Source organism: Diuraphis noxia, unplaced genomic scaffold, assembly GCF_037042655.1.
Source record: "Diuraphis noxia isolate RWA-SAM2 unplaced genomic scaffold, SU_Dnox_SAM2 contig0001, whole genome shotgun sequence".
NCBI classification, from domain to species: domain Eukaryota; kingdom Metazoa; phylum Arthropoda; class Insecta; order Hemiptera; family Aphididae; genus Diuraphis; species Diuraphis noxia.
Window position 1 is genome coordinate 17,490,776 of NW_028301711.1, and position 21,451 is coordinate 17,512,226.

The window sequence follows — 21,451 nt, forward strand, 5'->3', positions numbered from 1 at the left end:
ATTTCTATTGGTTCTGTCTAGTGCAAGCGAGGTCATTGCTCGGCTGTTGTCGTGGTCGGAGGCTGATTTAGCCTGAGTCGTGTTTGAGGGACCACCACTTCGCTTGCCCTTGCCTGGTGAAGAAGGAGTCGACGGGGCTACTGACGTCGATCCAACTAGCTCTGCGGTTTCCGCGGTCGCTGAGCCGGTAACATAAAGAGGGTACAGCTGTCCTTTCATTATGTGATTTGAGGTTTACTCCTGCAATTTTGACCTACTGCCAGGTTCCTTGTTTGAGCCCTGAGCCTTCCGGCCCGCAGCGGGTTCGACTGCGGGTTGCGTTCCATGGATCCAGCCTGGTCAGGGTCTGTCCATATCGGTGCCTGGCTCCTACGACCGGAGTTGCCAACCTCCGGACGACCGTTCACAACGCCGGCCGCACACGGCCTAGCCTGACCGCCCAACAACCAATTAAGGTCACCGGGCGATCGCCCCAGTTAAGGGTTGCCGCCTAGAGCACCCGCTCATGACGACCCTCAGACCCTGAGGCCGGGTTACGCCCGCGATGCCCCCTGACCGAACGACACAGCAGGACGGTCAGCTTTTTTTACGGGTTGCTCCCAGCCCGAGGTATAGGCCGCCACTAGCGGGCGTCCGACTTGACGCTACACGACAAGCGTGTACCGCCTGGGGCCGGCAGCATATAAGCATTCCATATATGAGCTTGGCACCTGTATTAAAATCATCCTCTACGATTGGTTGATTTGAAAATGCCGCGAAATATTTTTTGTTATCACTAATCAGTATTATTATTATTGAAATTATTAATTATTATTATTTATTTAAATTATTATTATTCATAATACACAATAATACAATAATACATAATATTATGGCTGGGATTTCAGTACCTCAATAGAGAAGTTACCTACTAGTTTCATATAATATATAGGTACCTAATAATCTTGATCTAAGAGCTAAGATAGTATTAGATCATTATACGATAGGTAGTAGGTACCTATGGTTAAAACTAAATAAATATAATACCAAAACCTTCAAAGTTTCTGTTTACCTATATTCACTAATCAGTAAAAATAGAATATAACATCCATCACCTTATAATGACTTATCTAATTATTGGTTTAATGGTCTGTACGTAGCTAACTTAAAAACTTTAAAATGTTCCAAGTTAATGAAGTTGAGCCTAATGTGTTTCGAGCTAATTTGCATAATGAGAATGATATTAATTCATATATACAATTGCACAGTATCGAAACAAAAACTAGTTGGTGCATTTTTAGTTCAAAACAGTCTACTAGATATGTTTGTCGGTTGGTAACAAATTTAATTTTATATTCATAAAAAATGTTATGTATTTATTTAATATTTGATATTAAGATATAATAATTCTAAAGCTATTTTACTGGATAATATAATTATTACGTATTTATTTCTATGTAGAAAAGTATTTGTATGTCATCATAGTGCATTCCAAAAAAAAAATATTAAAGAAAATGTAAAAGGAAAGTCAAAAAATACTAATTGTCTGGCAAAAATTGATATCACAATTAAACTCACAACTAAAGATACTTGTAAAAAAGATTCATATGTAAAGGTATCTATTTTATAAGTTATTTAATAACAAATTTATATTAAAAGTTGTATTTATTGATTGAGGATTATAATATAGATAAATTATATTATAAGTGTAGATGTATATTATGTTATAATTTTCATCTACTAATTATTTTTAAGGATGGTTTACCAGCAATAATAACATTTACTAATTATTTTTTTTAACCAAATATAACATAACATATCAAAACATATCAAACAAAATGAAATTAACTATGGTAACACATCATATTGTTATAGTTTGTAAGGTGATTTTGAGTTCACAAGAAATATAAATTTAATAAATAATACATTTAGAATATTATATTAGTAGGTAATTAATTAATATAGTAGGTACCTAGCTATGCAATAAAATAAAAATAACAGTTTCATGTATAATAATATAATATTTAGAATGAAATATAATATTTATATACAGGATGATTCACCAAGCATATTTTATCTTAAATGTTTTATTGTTACTTTTTTCCAGTATAGCATTTAAACTTAACGCTCATGACTCATCGTCAAATCTAATTCTCTGTTATACAAATTGGTTTTGAATCCTGATATAATATATTTTATATGTTTTGTATTTTATACAAATTACAATATCAACAGTGGTTTTGTAGTTTTGTGTTTGTCAAAGTAAATGTAAATTTTTTTAAATATAATATATAACACCGACATTGATATATAATATTTTTTATGGTACTTTTTATGAACTTAAAAAAATTAAAACTCAATATAGGAACCCATTTTTATTTAGAAATATAAATACAATTGTTAATGTAATGAAATATGAAATGCCTACATTGTCATAATATAAAATATATTAAAATACATTTCCAAATCATCTAAAATACTTATTTGTAATTGTTTAGGCTAAAAATGTAATTAAGTAGTACCTACTATCCTAAAATAAAATTGTATGGTATGTTATTTTAACAAATAAGTTAATTTGAATTTAAAGTAAAAGATTTTTCAAAAAATATATAAATATAAGATATTAATATGATATAAAATACCTCCTAAAAACACATTTTACTAATTAAGTACCCATGTAAGTATAAATATTTGATGTAGAATAATGTAAAAATATGTGCACTTAATTATGCTACACAAATTAGATTGCATGCCTACTAATAAATTATTGTGCTTAACCATTAACAGCTTATTTGTAGTATTAATTTGAAGCTTACAAACCAATTGAATACTAATATTAATTACCAATAGACAAATATTCTTAATTTTCAGAAATTGGAAGAAAAAATATTGAAGTAATGAATACTTATGTTATTAAATATATGCCCATGCAATGCCTATACTTATAATATAACAAATTATTTGCAGGTATAACCACAGTAAAGTTATTGTGGTTGTCAATTAAAACTTGAATTTGATTCACCCGACAACCAAGGATACAAAAAATAAAAAGATTTGTTTATCAGAGTACTGAGTAGGTATTCATTAATCATTTTAACTAATCAATAATAAATCATTAGATAGGTACCTACCATTGTATCAAACATTAAAATTAATCACAATAAACATCTAAATAATATTATATTTGAAGTTAAAATATTTTTAATTTAAAAAGCAAGTTACATTTAAAAGTATTTTAATAAATAAAAATAAAAGTTTTTTTACAGTAAATACCTAAATGTTGTTCAATAAATAATTTATTTTGAAAAATATCATATTAAATTAATTGTTGAATGAATTGAATGTACCTATTTTTAATCATCTAGGTACCTACACTATATACAATTTAAATTAATGTATAGGTATATTATATGAAACTAGTAGGTAACTTCTCTATTGAGGTACTGAAATCCCAGCCATAATATTATGTATTATTATTATCATTAACTTTAATAAAACTGATTAGTGAATATAGGTAAACAGAATAAATAGGTACTTATTGTAATATTGAACTTAATATTTTAGAAACCAAACTTTGAAGGTTTTGGTATTATATTTATTTAGTTTTAACCATAGGTACCTACTACCTATCGTATAATGATCTAATACTATCTTAGCTCTTAGATCAAGATTATTAGGTACCTATATATTATATGAAACTAGTAGGTAACTTCTCTATTGAGGTACTGAAATCCCAGCCATAATATTATGTATTATTGTATTATTGTGTATTATGAATAATAATAATTTAAATAAATAATAATAATTAATAATTTCAATAATAATAATACTGATTAGTGATAACAAAAAATATTTCGCGGCATTTTCAAATCAACCAATCGTAGAGGATGATTTTAATACAGGTGCCGAGCTCATATATGGAATGCTTATATGCGGGCCGGCACAACTGGTTTAAGCATTTTATACCTAACTGCCAGGTTGACTATTGGTGCGGTGTTAGCAAACCAGAGCGCCAAAGCGCTCTGGTCAGTGTCCATCTCCTCGTGACGGGGACGCCCCGACCATGAGGGAACGACGCGGTTCGTCAAGCCGCGCCATCCAGCGAAAACACAAACTAGGCTATGGTTTCGCTAGATTGCGACTAGCACATCAGTGGTTATAAATATGGCATCATAGTGCCAATCACCCCGATAGCAGAGCGGGTACTCTAACTTCCCGGGCAGGTCGGTGGCGGTCCAAGCCCGCTCAACACCAGAGGGATGCACCCCACACAGCAATTTGAGAATATTGATATTTTCAAAATGTTTTTTTAAGATTTTGTTTTAAATATTTTGAGCTCAATATTTATCCAATGTTTTTAAAATAATTTAAAAATGATAATTATGTATGTAATATTTTAGAAATATTAATTCAACATTTAATACATTATATTTTATGTATTTATATATTTTATATATACTCGCACAGCCCAACCTTCCTAACGTTAAGGGCAAGTGGATAGACAACATCAACAAGGATAAGAAGATCACGCCCGGGTCCGCACGGTCCATAGCTGATAGAGCATTGTCCATTATCAAGCTATGGGCTAAACAGGAGGATGAGATAGTGGTGTTTTAACCAACGACGGATGCTGTAGCACAACCAGCAACCGATGCTACCAGCCTAGACACGCCTTACGACGACGGACGAGATATGGGGGCTTCCTTTGTGAAAGCATTATCTTACAGCCCAGTTGCTGCAAGCCTTCAATCTCGTGCCGTGTGCCGCGTGTATGCTGATATCGCTGGCCTGCCAGAGTATGAAGCACCTATCGAAGAGTCAGTGTCTTACGCTTGTCCATTAGTGATGACGCCTTTAGCGCATTCACTCGGATAGTCTACCCAAAGAAATAATAATGCTTGGGCCCAGGCATGCGCCAGGGCCCATAATAGGGAGATGTATTCTGGCAATCGCAACATCGATGATGTCACGAATTTCACGACACGCGACCCGCTGGTAGCACTGTGCAGAGCCGAGTTTTGGCACTCCCCCACCATCCCAGTGTACGAGGGCCCTGAAGCGGCCGTGCTCGCAGACAAAATCATCGTACAATAATATTTTGAATTTGATAATATTATGATGATATAATTAAAATAGTTATATCATATTCAGAATATAATAATTATATGGATATAAAATCCAAATAATTAAATATTATTTTGAATTAATTATCATTATGAAATAAATTGTTGAAATAACCAAATGATATTATGAAGTTTTTTTATAAATTTTATAAATTTTTTATTATTTATAATGGTTCAATATTGGAATAATATATTACTATTTTTAATAATCTATCAATAGTTTATTAAAATTGAAATAACTGTATAATATTTTGATAATATGTGTTTACCTATATATATATTATATACCTATAGGTATTGTTTTGATAGAATCTTAAACCATGATTATAACATTTGATTATTATTATTATTATTATTATTATTATTATTATCAATACACCTTGATAGTGTGTTAACAGTTATCATAGAATATTTATTATTTACAATCTACTATTAACTAAATAATTATTATACTCATAATATATAAGAACACTTAGTCTTTACTCATTTAATAATATTAATATTTAATAATTTGTAAACTTTTAACTTATTACTTAATGCTTTAAGAAGCATGGGGAAACCGCAATACAATCAGGCATTTTGGTCTGAATGGCTGAAGGACAAACTATTTTTAGATTGGTTGTCCGAGTATGAAGGCGATCCATTAAAAGCATTTTGCAAAGTCTGTTGTTGCCAAATAAGGGCCAAAAGAGCTGATTTAATAAACCACAGAAACACTAAAAAACACGAAACGGCCAGTGGAGCTATTCGTTTACATGCACCAGGCAGTATAAAATTAATAAAACTTAACAATAAGACAAACCATGCTGAAGCGGCAATTGCTTTATTTGTAAGTGCCCATTGCTCTATTTTATCCTCTGACCATTTAGGAGAGTTATGTAAGTTGCAATTTTCTGGAGCACATGCAGATAATATTCATCTCCATCGCACAAAGCGCACTGCAATAATCAATAATGTTCTTTGCCCATACTTTGAGCTAAAATTAAAAGACGATATTGGGAATAACAAATATAGTATTCTTGTTGACGAATCAACTGACATATCAGTTACAAAGTTTCTGGGAATTGTCATTATATATTATAGCACCTTAAAAAGAACCATAGTAACAACTTTTTTAGGATTGGAAGAACTTATGGAAGGTAACGCTTTAGCTATTGTTAATGCTATAAAGTCTTGTTTAAAAAAATATTCTTTAAACATAAAGAATATGATAGGCCTAGGAACAGACAATGCGAGTGTTATGATAGGAGTCAACAACGGAGTACACAAATTACTGAAAGATGAAAATCCATACATTGTCCTTATTAAATGTGTATGTCATTCTTTAAAATTAGCTACATCTCATGCAGTTTCTGAAAAGTTACTCAGAAATTTAGATTTTTTAATTTCTGAAACATAAAATTGGTTCAGTACATCAACTCTTAGACAGCAAGCATATTATAAAGAGTTATTTACAACTTTAAATGATGGATGTGAACCTTTAAAGATTGTGCAAGCATCAAACACTCGTTGGCTTTTCATTGAAGTGGCAGTTTCTCGGGTAATAGCCCAATGGTATGAACTCAAACTTCATTTTTAAGTTTCCAGATCTAAAGAAAAATGCTACCTCGCAGAAATGTTATACAACAAGTACAAAGATGAACAATATCTAGCTTACTTATTATTTTTAAAGCCAATTTTAAAAGAAATTCAACGAGTGAATAAGTTATTTGAATCAAGCAACATTGGTCCTACTAAATTATGTAATGAACCAAGTTCATTAATTGCCTCAATAGGTAAATTAATCGTAATACCAACCTTTCGTTTTGAACCTATTACAATAGATTTTACATCACATTTACACCCTCATCCATATTTAGGTTTTGGATTTGAAAAAAAAAATTCAGAAATGATTAATGCAAATAAAATATCAAAAGATAATGAAAATATTTTGAGAGAACGTTGCATATCTTTTGTAGTTGCATTAGTGAAACAACTACAACAAAGGCTGCCAGAAAATATAAATATTTTCCAAAAAACTGAAATACTTTCTCCTTCGAATGTTCTTAAACAAATAAAAGAAAATATTATTGATTTGTGCTAATGTTTTGGAATTGATAGTGAAGAAATAGAAAATACTGAAACTCAATGGCGGAAAATAAATTTGGTTTCGTGGAAACATACAAATTCATCTATCGATTTTTGGACTGAAGTCAAAGAATTTAAAGATGCAGCACAATGTTATATATTTAAAGAATTAGCTAATTTTTCTTTGACAGTTCTGTGTTTGCCATGGTCCAACGCTGCTGTTGAAAGAATTTTTAGCCAAATGAACATTGTAAAGTCAAAAGCAAGAAATAAAATAGCTGCGTTACCCCAGCACCCGTACTTTCGAAATCATGAATTGTTGTTGAAACATGAATTTTCATGTTTGAAATAATCAAACAGTATTATGTACTTTATTTTGTACAATTTTGTACAACCAAAATTAAATTTTGTACAACCCTCAAACCCCTTCAAATTGCCATTTCATCTTACGGGTGCCGCAGTAACCCCAGCACCCGGATCTATTTATATTTATTATGTACAACTATTTTTCACAAATTTCAACTTTAAACCAAACAGTATTATGTACTTTATTTTGTACAATTCTGTACAACCAAAATTAAATTTTGTACAACCCTCAAATCCCTACAAATTTCATCTTAAGGGTGCCGCGGTATTATAGCTGTGCTATCAATAAATATAAAATACGATTTATTTATATTTTTAACCATGACATTAACAATTTTCAGAATATTAAAAATCGTCTCGATAAAAACCTAGCAATGTTGTTAATCAATCTTAATCCATTTTTAAAATTCAAATCCCTCAAACCAAATTACTACAGTTTTGTCTAGATGTTTTGGCCTAAAAGCCACTTTTTTCAGGGCTTGAAACCGATTGAAATAATTTCGGTTTCGGTTTCGATTTCGATTTTGTATACCGGTTTTGAAAATTTTCAATTTCGGTTTCAATTTTCAATATCGCTATTAAGAAATTCCGATTTCGTTTTCGATTTTTAATACCGTTATTGAGAAATTTCGATTTCGGTTTCGATTTTGTACATCGGTTTTGAAATTTTTCGATTTCGGTTTCAATTTTCCAAACCGGTATTAAGAAATTTCGGTTTCGATTTTGTATATCGGTTTTAATTTTTTTTTTTTTTTTTGATTTAAATTTTTAGTCAATTTTCAATCAGTTTTAATTTATTAAAATTTTGATATTGATTTCGGTATTGAAATTAATTTCACACCATACTTTTCGACTAAAATTTGTTAAACAATAAAAGTTTCGTCCCTTGACTAAATACTATAGTCATTACTAATAATAATATTAAGTATGTACCTTATAATGATTTTATAAATTATAGTTCTATAAATACAACCTTTAGTCTATGGACTAGGGTATTAGATCTAAATATTAGTACAGAATATTATCTTAATTCTTAATATTTAATTATTAATGGTTGCATCTATGCAGCCAAATAATAGTTTATTATTAAATTCAGTATTAAACATTTTTAGGAAATATGTAAGTTTTAACAAATTATTAGACACTATTGTCTATTATCATATAATTATATCAGTATCTACTATCTACCTATTAAGTTTATTTTATGAGTTTTTAGTGAAAATTTAAATAATAATAATTAATTAAAATATTACTTAAAAGTTTAAAACTATTCAAAAAGATATGAATGTATTCATATTAGATTTTAAATTTATTATTTAAACAGTTAATTTTTTAAAATTGAATTCTTATTAATAAATAGCAGATACATATGTTTTACTAAATAGTCTAAATTAGCCTTTGACAAATATGTTTTATCATCTAGAAGTTAGCGATCGTTTATATTCAATTCCTAGCAATCACAATATCAGAGTAATTTTGGCAACTTGTACAAAATTTTATATTAGTTACTATTGGATAAAATTGTATAGGGCCACATAAAATAATTGTTTTCTTTATAAGTTTATTAAAATAAAACACTTAAACATAAATAACAATACAATTTGATCATTTATTTACATAATTTAAATTTTTCATTGCTTCTAACCAGCATGATTGCTTCTAAAAGTTCTGGATCTAAAGATTTTCTCAAATCAGAAACAACAAATTTTAATCCAGAAAAGCTCCTTTCTACACTGACCTGAAAATGTAATAGTACAACTTGTAGAAGTTCAAATATAATCACAAGAATATAAAATAAATATTATCATAAGGTAAAACATAAATAATCATGTAAACCTGAGTCGCTGGAACTGCTAAGACTACACTTGCCAATTGATAAAGTTGTGGATCTGTTAATTGTCGTGTTTTCCAATATTGCAAAATATCGGCAGTATATAAAATGCGCTCAACATTTTTAAAACCATTCAATATATTTAATATACTTAGGGAAGCTACTGTTAAGGATGAGGTAGATGAATTTGATTTAAGAGAAGATTGCGATGATAAAAAATCTTCAAATGGATCTGTAGAGTCTTGGCTACTTTCAATAGTACTCTCAATGGTTGATTCATCATTAGCTGAAATTAAAGTTCAATACAGGATTAACTCAACTACTTTATTTGACAAATAACTGTATTATATAAAATTTTACAGATTATTCTAGAAATCAGCATATTTTTTTTTTAAGTAAAAATTTATTTATTCCTATTTTAATTTCCAATAAAGTAAATTATCAACATGATTTATTCAGAATTTCCATTATTTTATATTTAGTTTATATGAAAATAATATTCATATCGCCTGCAGTGATATGTTTAAAACAAAATTGTTAATAATTTATCCAGGATGTAATTTAATGTATTAGTCCGTTAGAATTCTTAAATATTTAAAACATTTAACAACTAAACATTTTTATTGAGTAAATAATTAATATGCATTCATTTTTTACCGGTAGCTTCTGGAAATTTGTCAATAGGAGAGTCTCTATTCTTTAAGAGAAGTAATGTCTCCCATGTTTCGACAAGACGAATTATAGCTATTTGTTGTTGTTCAGGAGTTAATAAACACTGGTATCGAGGATCAACAAAAATCGCTAAAATAATATGTGAATCTATTGTTATTATGTATGTTTAATTAAATATTAATTTGATGTATTAGGTACCTGCTAAAAATGTGCTGTTTGTTAAATAATTTTCCTGAATTCTTTTATCCATCAAAGATTTAATTTTTTTGGCTAATATGGATCCATTTGCGTTCAACCCATGAGTGGATTTTAACCAGATGCCATAAAAATCAACAATTGTTAAGTTTTGTTTTTGCAATGCAAGTGTTGCAGTTTTCACTGGATGTAAAGCATTTACCTGAATAACATTTTTAAAAATTAACAAGTGCAAGTAATTACAGAATACATATATAAACCAAATATATATATATATATATATATATATATATATATATATATATATATATATATATATGTATTAGGGTGACAATAAAAAAAAAAAAATTATTTCTGAAAGGCCCACCCGCTTAAATTGTTTATCCATCTAATAACAACGTTCATAAAAAATTTCAATTTTTACTGGTTGCGCAACTTGTTTTAAAAATATAATAGATATTTCAGTGTATGAATAAAAAAAAAAATATATTTAATAATTAAAAATAATATAAAAAAGTTATAGATCATCATAATATTGTTTAAAGAATAATCATCCCACAAAATGTCATTGTAGATTTATTTGGATTTGGATACTTCTGTCGGTGTTGTTCTACTACTTGCAAAAGATACTGCTTTTGTTCTTCTTGATTGGTGATTATCCCATTGAAAGTTTGAATCAACGAAATCCCACGTTCAGCTGCATCGTTAACTACTTTCAGATGTTGAACCCTTTTACAACCGTCAATGAAATCTTTGTGATTTTCCCAAGTATCTGGATTCTGATTTAAGAAATCTTGGGGGATGTCCAAGGCTGTAAATAATATGAGGCTATTTTTAGAAACAAAATCAGACAATTGTACTGTTTGAACTGCAGTCGTCTCAACTGTAATACGCCGTAAAGGAAAGTCAGCTCCTTTTTTCACTAATGATTTAACCATATTAACTTTCATCTCAGAAGAAACTCTGCTGTCAAAAAAGGCTAATCCAATAAGTGTCTCACTTAAGTACCATAAATGTCTTGAGAAGGTTTTGGCAGCCGCGTTGCCTATAACTATATTTGATTTTTTATAGTTATCGAGTTCCTTCAAAAGATTAAGATCGTTATAAGGAGCTAGTTCTCCACTAGACGCAGTATACCAGTACTTAATATAAACTTGTATGCCGAAAACGTTGAAGGCTTCAAGTGCAGATAATTCTCTAGCACTTAGTTTAAACTGCGATCGAAATAAGAAAATTTTCAAGCTATAAATTAACTTTGCCATCCATCTAGCTCGATGTAAAGCGCCAGGTCTACGAATCTTAAAATCTTTAGCAGATTCATCTCCTAGGAATATTAGGGAAAGTTGCAGCAATTCCTTGTAGTCATCTCTAGGCTGAAATGTCGCTAACTGGTCATTGATACACTTGACAAGAAGATATTTTTGTGGATTTAATTTACTAGCCACTGTATCTTCAATTATTCCACTTTCGTATTTGTCTACGTCAATTTCGTTCCACTTTTCTGCAAATCGTTGAAATATTTTGATATTAGGACCACTTGAAGCTCCCATTAACGCATTAAACACACTCTCAATAATAAGTTCCAGTATGTGGTGTCGACATGCTAAACTGAGGAGGTCTCTTTTAATTTTTTTTTCAAGAAGTACACACGCACCGGCCTTTACTCCACTGTTACTTGCTGTTGTATCAAAGGACATAAACTTAATGCGTTCAACTAAATTCCATTCTTCAAGTAACTCAAACACTGCAGTTGCTTGGGCTTCCCCCGTTCCATTTGGAATTTTCGGCACACCAAGTAATTTCATAATACCATCCCCTGATACTATAACTGCTAGGCGATCAACTTTATCTTTTGAAGTTAAATCTGGAAGTAATTTTTCGTCCCAATGGACTGTCAATGGAATAGTCGTAACAAATGAAGTTTTTATTTCATCAGCGATTTTTTCTCGATATTCTCGACGAGCTTGTCTTATTGACTCTCGATTAAGGGTAAAATTTTGTATATTATGCCCTAATGATTGTACTGTAGCTGATAAAACATACATTGCATTTCGATCACTTACTTTCGTTCTATCTAGAGCAGACGCTACTCTAGAAGTTACAATAGTTGAATTAAATAAAGTATTGACCTTCGTTGGACTATTATTTTTTTTTAACCTCTTGCTGGAGGGTACATACAACTCATCATTATCACTACTGCTGCATTGAGAATCATCACAATCAATATTATTATCATTAACATTTGACATTTGTTCGTCTTTTTTTAAACGTTCAGTCTCTTTTTTTATTTTCAACTCATTTTGAAGCTGTCGCTGTTTGGTTCGCTCTTCTTTTTTTGAAAGTTTCGTATCAATTGGACCCATGCTTCCACGTCTTCCTTTCTCTCTCTGAGCAAGAAGAAACTCTTTGTCTTCTTTTATAGATATAAGAGTCAAAGCATCTTTATGAGCAATATCGAATAAATTGTCAAAGTCACTGACGAAAACAGATTCCGCTTCTAATTGTTTTGATGTTCGTCGTGAAGCACTTTTTTTAATACTCTGCCACTTACAGGGTATTTTTTTTTTTTTTTCAATAACGTGGCATTCTTTTTGCGTGGGAATTCTAGCTTTTTCCCAAAAAGCACTAACTTCTCTTGCTGTAATTGTAGCACTAGATTGAATAGATTTTTTTTCGTATTTGTGCAAATGAAAAAACCGGTAAAGCATTTGTTTATTAGACGGAAGTTTACTGCCGGTGATGGATTCAAGTGTCCCCCCAATTAACCAAATTCCACGATCTTTACTAGTGCTAGCCATATTATATTAATATCTAAAATATATTATATACAAATGTAATAATACTTGCATAAATTAGTGAACAAAAAGACTCAAATAAAACTTGAACGTACGAACTGGCTACTGACGTACTGCGTATTGACGGAACAACATACACGAGACGATACCAATAAAATATACGAGTAAGATTCACGACAAAGTAATAATCATTACTATAACAATGTTAACGTGTGAACCGGTGTACTACGAATGATGTGTAATCGGCGAGTAACCGTCGATAACGCGAGCGAAATTGCGATATCCATGCTATTAATAGCTTCGGAAAATAAAAGTGTTGCGCGACCTCTAAATATCAACCGAATGAAATATAACTTTCACAAAGTATATATTATATCAAAATAAACATTTAAGGTGGGTGGGAAAAAATAAATATTAAAATTTTTTTTTTTCTATGTATTCGATTGTCACCCTAATATGTATACATTATAAACAGATTAATTTGGCACCCAAAATAAGTATATTTATGATCAAAAGAAGATAATTAATATTTTAGAAATTAATATAATTAAATAATTAACTTACAACACTTTGTATAGACTCACATTCACAGTTTTTTAGACGTAGGTCTGGGTTAGTCTCCTCGTGTGACAAACAGAATTCTTTGAGCTCCAATAACCTATAGAGCATGTTATACATTAAGTTCCATCTGGTCTCAATATCGATAATTGTATATTTTAAATTTTTCCTTTTTAGCCAACATGCATACTTGGGAGTTCTTAGTTTCTTTACAATCTATAAAATAAAATGTTTATGTATTAAATAACTATGAAAATGGTGGATAAGAAATAGATATTTTAAAACTACCTCTCTAGCTTTGGGAATGCAATTAGATATGGCTGCTGATTTTATACCACCAAGTACACACAATTGTAATGAGTGTACAGAGCACCTAATACAGGATGTTATAGATTTAGGTTCCATAGCAGCAACAATAATTTCTTGTAAGTTATCTAGGTATAAATCAAATTACAATATATTATTATTAGAATTACGAAGAGAAAAAAACAAATAGAAAATACTATTATGTTTAAAAAACCAACCATGATCATCAACTTCTTCATCATTGAAAAGTTGATTTACTATATCATTTGTTGATAGTAATGTTCCGTCTTCAATGGCATATTCATCATAACTCGCATTGTCTTCTGAATCCACAAAATTAATCAAATCCTCTTCAATATGTGGTGCTTCAGCTTCACATTCATCATTCATATTTACAATTTTACTTAACCATGTTTGATGCATTATCACATGTAATTGTAAAAATTTGTTCTTTTCTTATGTTGTAAATAGCCAATACATCAAAAAGCTAATATAGGAAATAAAATTTAATTAGTACAAAATATGATAAAATGCTATGTTAATATAAATTAAGTATACCAAATTTTTTAAGTTTTGAGCAGTGTGCTGTTCATTAATTTCCCTCATTGCTAGGGTAGCCAAACAAACATTCATGTTTTTTATGAACTGAATATTAACTCCCATTATGGACCGGTTATGACGTTTTACACAGTCAATTTTCAAACTCACTAAACTATTTTTGATATTTTCTGTTATTTCATTAATAATAGTTTTTGAAGCACAAAAAATATGTTTTTTATATTCTGGGAGTTAATAGTAAAACCTAAGATTTCAATCAAAATATATAAAATAATTAATTTAGGTACATATTAAAATAAATCATTTAGTGGTATACCTTCACCAATAGCTTGTGTCATAGGATTCAATATTTTTTTAAAACCTGAATCATTGAATATGGTTAAAGGACGGCCATTCACGGTTACCATTTCTGTACATGCTTGCAGCAATGTAACTTTATCCAATTGTACATAATGACTTTTTTTAAGGACTGTAATCATGCCATCTAAGGGACCTCGTTTCTATAAAATGGAATGTATTTTAAAAATTAGAGCTAGTTAAAGAGGATTAACAAGACTTTGTTCAACCAAATCAACACAATCAGATATACCTACTCAGTCTTGTTAAGTATTCAAATGTAAGTATTCTGAATACTTTTTAAAAGTACTTTTAACAAAATGTCAATACTTGTACCTATTTAAATACTACAAAGTTCATTTTATTAATTATTTTTCTATATTAATCATATTAACTCATGAGTAAGGAGTATCAAATATACATTTTTATTTTATTGTCAAGGCTATAAAATTAAATTTAAAAAAAACATAATAAGGAGATTGAATTTATATAAATGGAAAAATGTTGTATAGAAAAAGTGGGTGATAAACTAATAAAAATGTTTAAAATTTAAAAAAATTATAAAATGCTAAATCCAATTATATATGGGTTTTGTATTGGAATTTTTTTTAAATAGTTCTATATTGATAGTACCACTTTTTATTTATTACTTTTTTTTGTAATTTAATTATATCAATATAAATTAAATATGTACCTAGTTATTTACCTCTAAATAGTCTGACATGTTATTATTATTTTTAAATTGTTAAAATCTATGCTAAGTAGTAACATAATATAGTACTGTAGTTACTTAATACCGGACTTACCTAATACTTATACTGATTTACAAATGTACAATATATACATACAAAATGTATATTATATACCTAGTACAAGATTTAAAAAAAAATACTTATATTTATATTCAAATACAATGCGACTATTCGTAAAATACCTTTTTATAATAGTATTTTAAAGTATTTTTACAAGATTGTACCTACTATGCAATATGCATACAATTGTAAAAATGTTTTGTAGATAGGTACTTATGTAAAATATTTTTTTATTATTATTTATTATCTTAGATTTAGATTTAATATAAGTTATATTTAATATTTATTACCTTCGATGAAAGTTGAACAGTTGAATCATCTGATGGACGCTTTATACTTTGGACTTTATTATTTTTGATATCTTCCTTAGCTTGGTCCAATATTTTTGATTCATGGGAATGGAAACTCTGAATGTGGGTTTCCAAATTATGACTATGACGTCCTTTCATGAGTGGTTTACGACACCCTTGAACGGTGCATACTGCATATCGATTCATCTTTTTGATGGTTGTAATCAAAAAACAACTTACTAACGGGATTGGTTGTATTTCCGCCCATTTTATTAAAATTTAAAGTTTTAGTTTATAACTTATAAGACGTATAAGAGGAATAAAAACTCACACACTGCACAATTGCACAAAACAACAATATTATATTTTAACAGTGAGCAACAAGTAACAACAATAGGTCCGCGCCGTCCGTGGTATAACGTATAACGATTTAGTACTGCACGCAGCACTGCGGTGGTAATAATGATATTATATAATATTATTATTAAATTTGTTGAATTTATTCTAAATTTATTTTTGGATTTTAGATTATAGATATGTTTTGTTAATAACTTTATGACTTGTGTAATGTCAAGATAACTTGTCTGATCGATAGCTTCCGTTTATTTTCATACTATTTTGAAACTATTATAAGAAATGAATACCAACATAGCAGCTGGCATAATTATTAATAATTTTACTCTATAATATTATGACTCTTTATATATATATATATATATATATATATATATGTATAACTATATAAGATACTGTAGTGATTTTACTAGTTATTGTTATTATTATTATAATATCATGTAGGTATAACCATGTTTAAATAAATAATATTGTACGTTTGCGTTATCGCCGCGCGTCGGGCTGACCACGGCGACAACACTTTACTAATATTACTTATAATTTTTAATTTATTACATTATATTTATAGTTTTCATGTATCGTTAATCGTTATCGGTGTGCCTCTATCATGACGACGAAAAACTAGTAATATATTAATATATTATTAATATTCAGTCCATTTTTAGCCACCCGCATAGTTCGAGGAGTACGGCGATTTGTTATAAATATATTTTAGGATTCTGTTTTTTTTTTAAATTTAAATATTCAATGATTTTTAGTTTTTACGTTCGATTTCGATTTCGATATTAATAACCGATATTAATTTTTTTCGATTTTGTTTTCAATTTTAAATACCGGTATTGTATTTTTGTGGTTTCGATTTCGATATTAATAACCGGTATTAATTTTTTTCGATTTTGTTTTCAATTTTGAATACCGGTAATGTATTTTTGAGGTTTCGATTTCGATTTTGATTTCGATATCGGTCTTTTAACGGTTTTAACCGGTATTCAAAACCGATTTCAAAACAGATTTCAAGCCCTGCTTTTTTACACAAACTGCAGCCCTTTATCTAATTGTGTTTTAATAATATTTATTAGTGTATTTATAGCCATGTAGGAAACACAATTTTTATTTTTGACAATATAATATATTACTACAATATAAATTTGAAATATAATATTAAACTTATAAATTAATAATAAATTATAATTTTAGAAAGGGGGGCGATTCGCCCTATCTACGAGCCATAGACTCATTATTAGGGCTCGGAAGTTAATGCACTAAAAACTACCGAAATATGTATGCGCTAAAAAATCCTGATATATGCGCTTAAATATGCTTAAATATATTTTTTTTAATTTTTAAATACAAGGAAAAAAAATTTTTATTTTAATTTCTTTGACTAGTGATTAAAAAAATTATCTCATTTAAATAATATATATTTTTACATATTATTACAATTTTTATACACGTTAAACGCAAACATCGATACGGCATGAGTACGCCCGTCGATCGACGTAAAAAACTAAAGATAAAGTCGATAAAGCTAGCTGTATAGTTAAAATGTATAAATTTATGTATTGATATTTAATATATTATTTTAACCCATTTGTGAAATAGCATTAAATATGCTTATCATAATATATGAATATACCTTTTAGAATAGTCGTATATACGCAGAATATCTACCAATAAGCCTCAGATATTCAAGGAATATTATTAGCAACTTACTATGTCTCGCCTCAGATTTACTTAGATTATACCATATATATCTGCAGACATCTTCATTAGATATCTGCAGATAGTATCCAAAAACTCTTCCCAGTATATTCCACCAAGATCCTTAAATATATCTAATGTATATCCAGAGAACACATGAAATATAATAAAGGAATATACAATCTGGTATTTAATATGTATTATTTATTTTTGATTGGTCAATAAAATGTAAATAAAAATTTAAAAAAAGTCAATTCTTTATTGAAATGATAATAAAAATGAACAAGGTATATTATAAAATGTATTATATGATAAATAAAATGCACACTTTAGTTGAGAAAATAAAAAAAAATGATTTAACATTATTTAAATATAACATAACATGTGTCATGTATTATACAATATAAGAAAAAATCAGACCTTTTCATTGAGAAAATAAAAAAGTCATGTATCATTATAATATAATAAAAATGAACATCATCATGTATGTAACAATGTTGCATGTAACATTGTACTTTAAGCCTTTATAATAAAAAATAAATAAAAATGAACATAATAATAAAATGTCATTTAGCATAATAATAACATATAGTTATAATTTAATAAAAATGAACATAAGTAACATATTATAAAATGTATCATATAATAAAAAAAAAACAGATTTAACATTATTTAATATAATAATATAACATACGTATTATATAAAATAAAACAAAAAGTCACTCGTTTGTTGAAAAATTAATAAAAATGCATGTATCATTATAATAACATATAATACAAATAAATAAAATATAATGTAAAATGTATCATATTAATAATATAATATAATTGAAAAAAAGTCAGTCCTTTGTTTAAAAAATAATGAAAAGTCATGTGACATTAACATAAAATAATATTTGTTATTATGTAGGTAAGTAATTAATTATTTGTAGGATATTTCATTCTTTCCTTAGCTTTAGCTAGCCAAGTACCAGCAACACATTCTATATGTTTGTCTGTTTCCTCTTTATATTTAATTTTTACAGCACCTTTCAGCAAAAAAAGTATTTTTTTAATAACTTTGTATCATTATTTACAACCATGCATGTACAATATGAACAACATGGAATAACAAGATCTACTTTAGCAGAACAGTTTTCAAAGATAAAACAACAAAATGACTCTATTTATGTTAAAAATATTAAAAAAGCACCATTACTTTTTACTAAATCAGCCAGGGCTGTTGTTGCAAAACTTAATTTTCTTTGCCTTCCAAACCAGCTGAATTGCTCAGCGACTTGATTAGTTAAAATTGTTTTAAGAATCCGTCTTAGAAGTTCACTAAATGATGATCCACCAATAAGAGACAGATTTTTTACCTAAACAAAAATTAATAGTATTATTAGATAAATTTAACTAAAAAATATAATATTTAAAGCAAGCACAATTATAAACACGACCATACCATCAATTATGTCCTAATTAAGTAGTGAAAATATGCATATTAATAAGCTCAGAAATAGTAATGAGAGTTTTTGACTTCTCATAACCGTAATTTGGAAATTGTTAGTTAGAAGTTTGTTAAATATGAATTTATGATTATTAATTTCTTTATATTTGAATCAAAAAATTATTAACAATAAGGGGAAAAATGTGGAAATGTTAAATCACCAACGAATTTATAATCTATTACATTTTTAACAATTATGATTATAACATCACATAAATTTAAAACTCACCAGTGCGTCATAAACATCAACTTTGGATAATTTTATTTGCTTCAATTCATCGTCTAATTCGTTAAAATGTTCCAAACAAGTGATTGGAAACTGTCTATATATGATTTCTTCTTCTTTTGTTTTTTCCTTATGAATAATATCAACATTACCAATTGCATTGGTACTATTGACTATTGTTTGAATATTATCCAAATATCGTAATTGCTCTTTTTGATGAATTTCCATAGGTATTAATAATCTAGAAGTGTCTGACTGCCATTTCTCAACAACTAAAATTGCATAAATAGTTTTATAAACATAAAGAAACTCAAATGAAAAGTAATAATAAATATCCAATGAATGTGCAACAAATTAATACTTTTTTTGTTATAGAAACTTGGTATAAAATATGTGGAATAATAAATAGATCTCTTTTTTAATCAATTTTTATTATATTTACTTACTTGTATGTAGTTTAGTTTGATCATTACGGAGATCTTCAAATTCTGCAAAAACAATATAACATAATATTAGTTTTTTTAGTTCTAAATTAAAACAAATCAAGTTGATCACCCACAACATTTTATTATTTTACTAATTAAATAAAAACATTTATTACTTGTATCAATATACTTTTGTAGTTCTTCCATCGTGTCAATTGTACAGCTTTAATTATTAGCTAACACTTCAGGAATAACAACTGTTGGGCTCATAAAAAAATCATTTGATGTTACATCTTCAGGTACAAGCAAAATATCATCCTCATTGGTACTATTATTCATAAAATTTTCTAAAATAATATAACAAATTGAAAAATAATAATAACTATTATATAAACTATATAACAATAGGTACTTCATAACATAAAAAAAAATATATATATTAACATTATAGGTAATATATTTATATGATAAATCTTACCAAATGTTGGTGAGGATGGTATCAACTTTGTTCGTTTATTAGGAGTACTGTATTCTTCATCAGACATTGTATCATCATATTTTTTATTCTTTTTTTTTAATTCGTTTAATAGAATTATTTGTGGCAGATTCAGCTTCGGAAAGTTCTGATTCATATTGTGCTCTACAAGCTTTTTTCATGGCTGTTGGGTAGTCAAATATTTTTGATTTTGACAATAATTTGCAGTTATAAAGTTTCCATGACTTGGATGGCACCTCATTTAGACGTATTGCTTCAGCTACTACAGTATCTTTATATGGAGGCCAATAGCAATGATTTAGGTCCTTGAACCATTTGACAGGCACAGCCTCGACAGAATTTTCTTCTAGGAACTTGACTATGTACCAAGCAATATTGTTCCCAATTTCCAGCTCCATTGTTAACAAAATTACAACTATTGACAAGCATATTTGCATTAGATTTAATAAACACTGTAAAACTAAAGACCTAATAACTTTTAATATCTGATCTGCAGTTAATACAGTTTTAATATTCATATTATTTAAATAATTACATATAATATACACATTAAACACAATATATAATATATATTGTAATACTATGCTATATTTTGGCATAATATCTATTATATCTAGTCATGAAGAGTGTAACAAAGGAAATACAACAAATCCATGACCAAATGGTAATCTTACCAATTTTGTTGATATATTATCAATATTCCAATAGCCATACTCTGCACACAAATTAGAAACAAAATGAACTCCAATTAAGGAAGAACGGTCCGGTTTGTAATAAAAATTAGTTACATTTAAGTATTTCTTCCCAATAGCAATAGGTTTTTTGGATTCAGATTGATAGGAAAAACTAAAAATTTCTATTATTGTGTCACA

At 28.4% G+C, this 21,451-nt stretch overlaps 1 pseudogene across 1 annotated transcript; it reads right to left on the reverse strand.

Moving 5' to 3' along the window:
* Positions 1-18,708: 18,708 nt before the first annotated feature.
* Positions 18,709-21,016, reverse strand: LOC149060043 (uncharacterized; annotated as a pseudogene). The gene is made up of 6 exons (XR_016189767.1): positions 20,562-21,016; positions 20,260-20,430; positions 20,105-20,146; positions 19,662-19,930; positions 19,142-19,301; positions 18,709-18,971 (listed from the first exon to the last, which is right to left on the reverse strand). The product of XR_016189767.1 is annotated as an uncharacterized LOC149060043 (transcript).
* Positions 21,017-21,451: the final 435 nt, after the last annotated feature.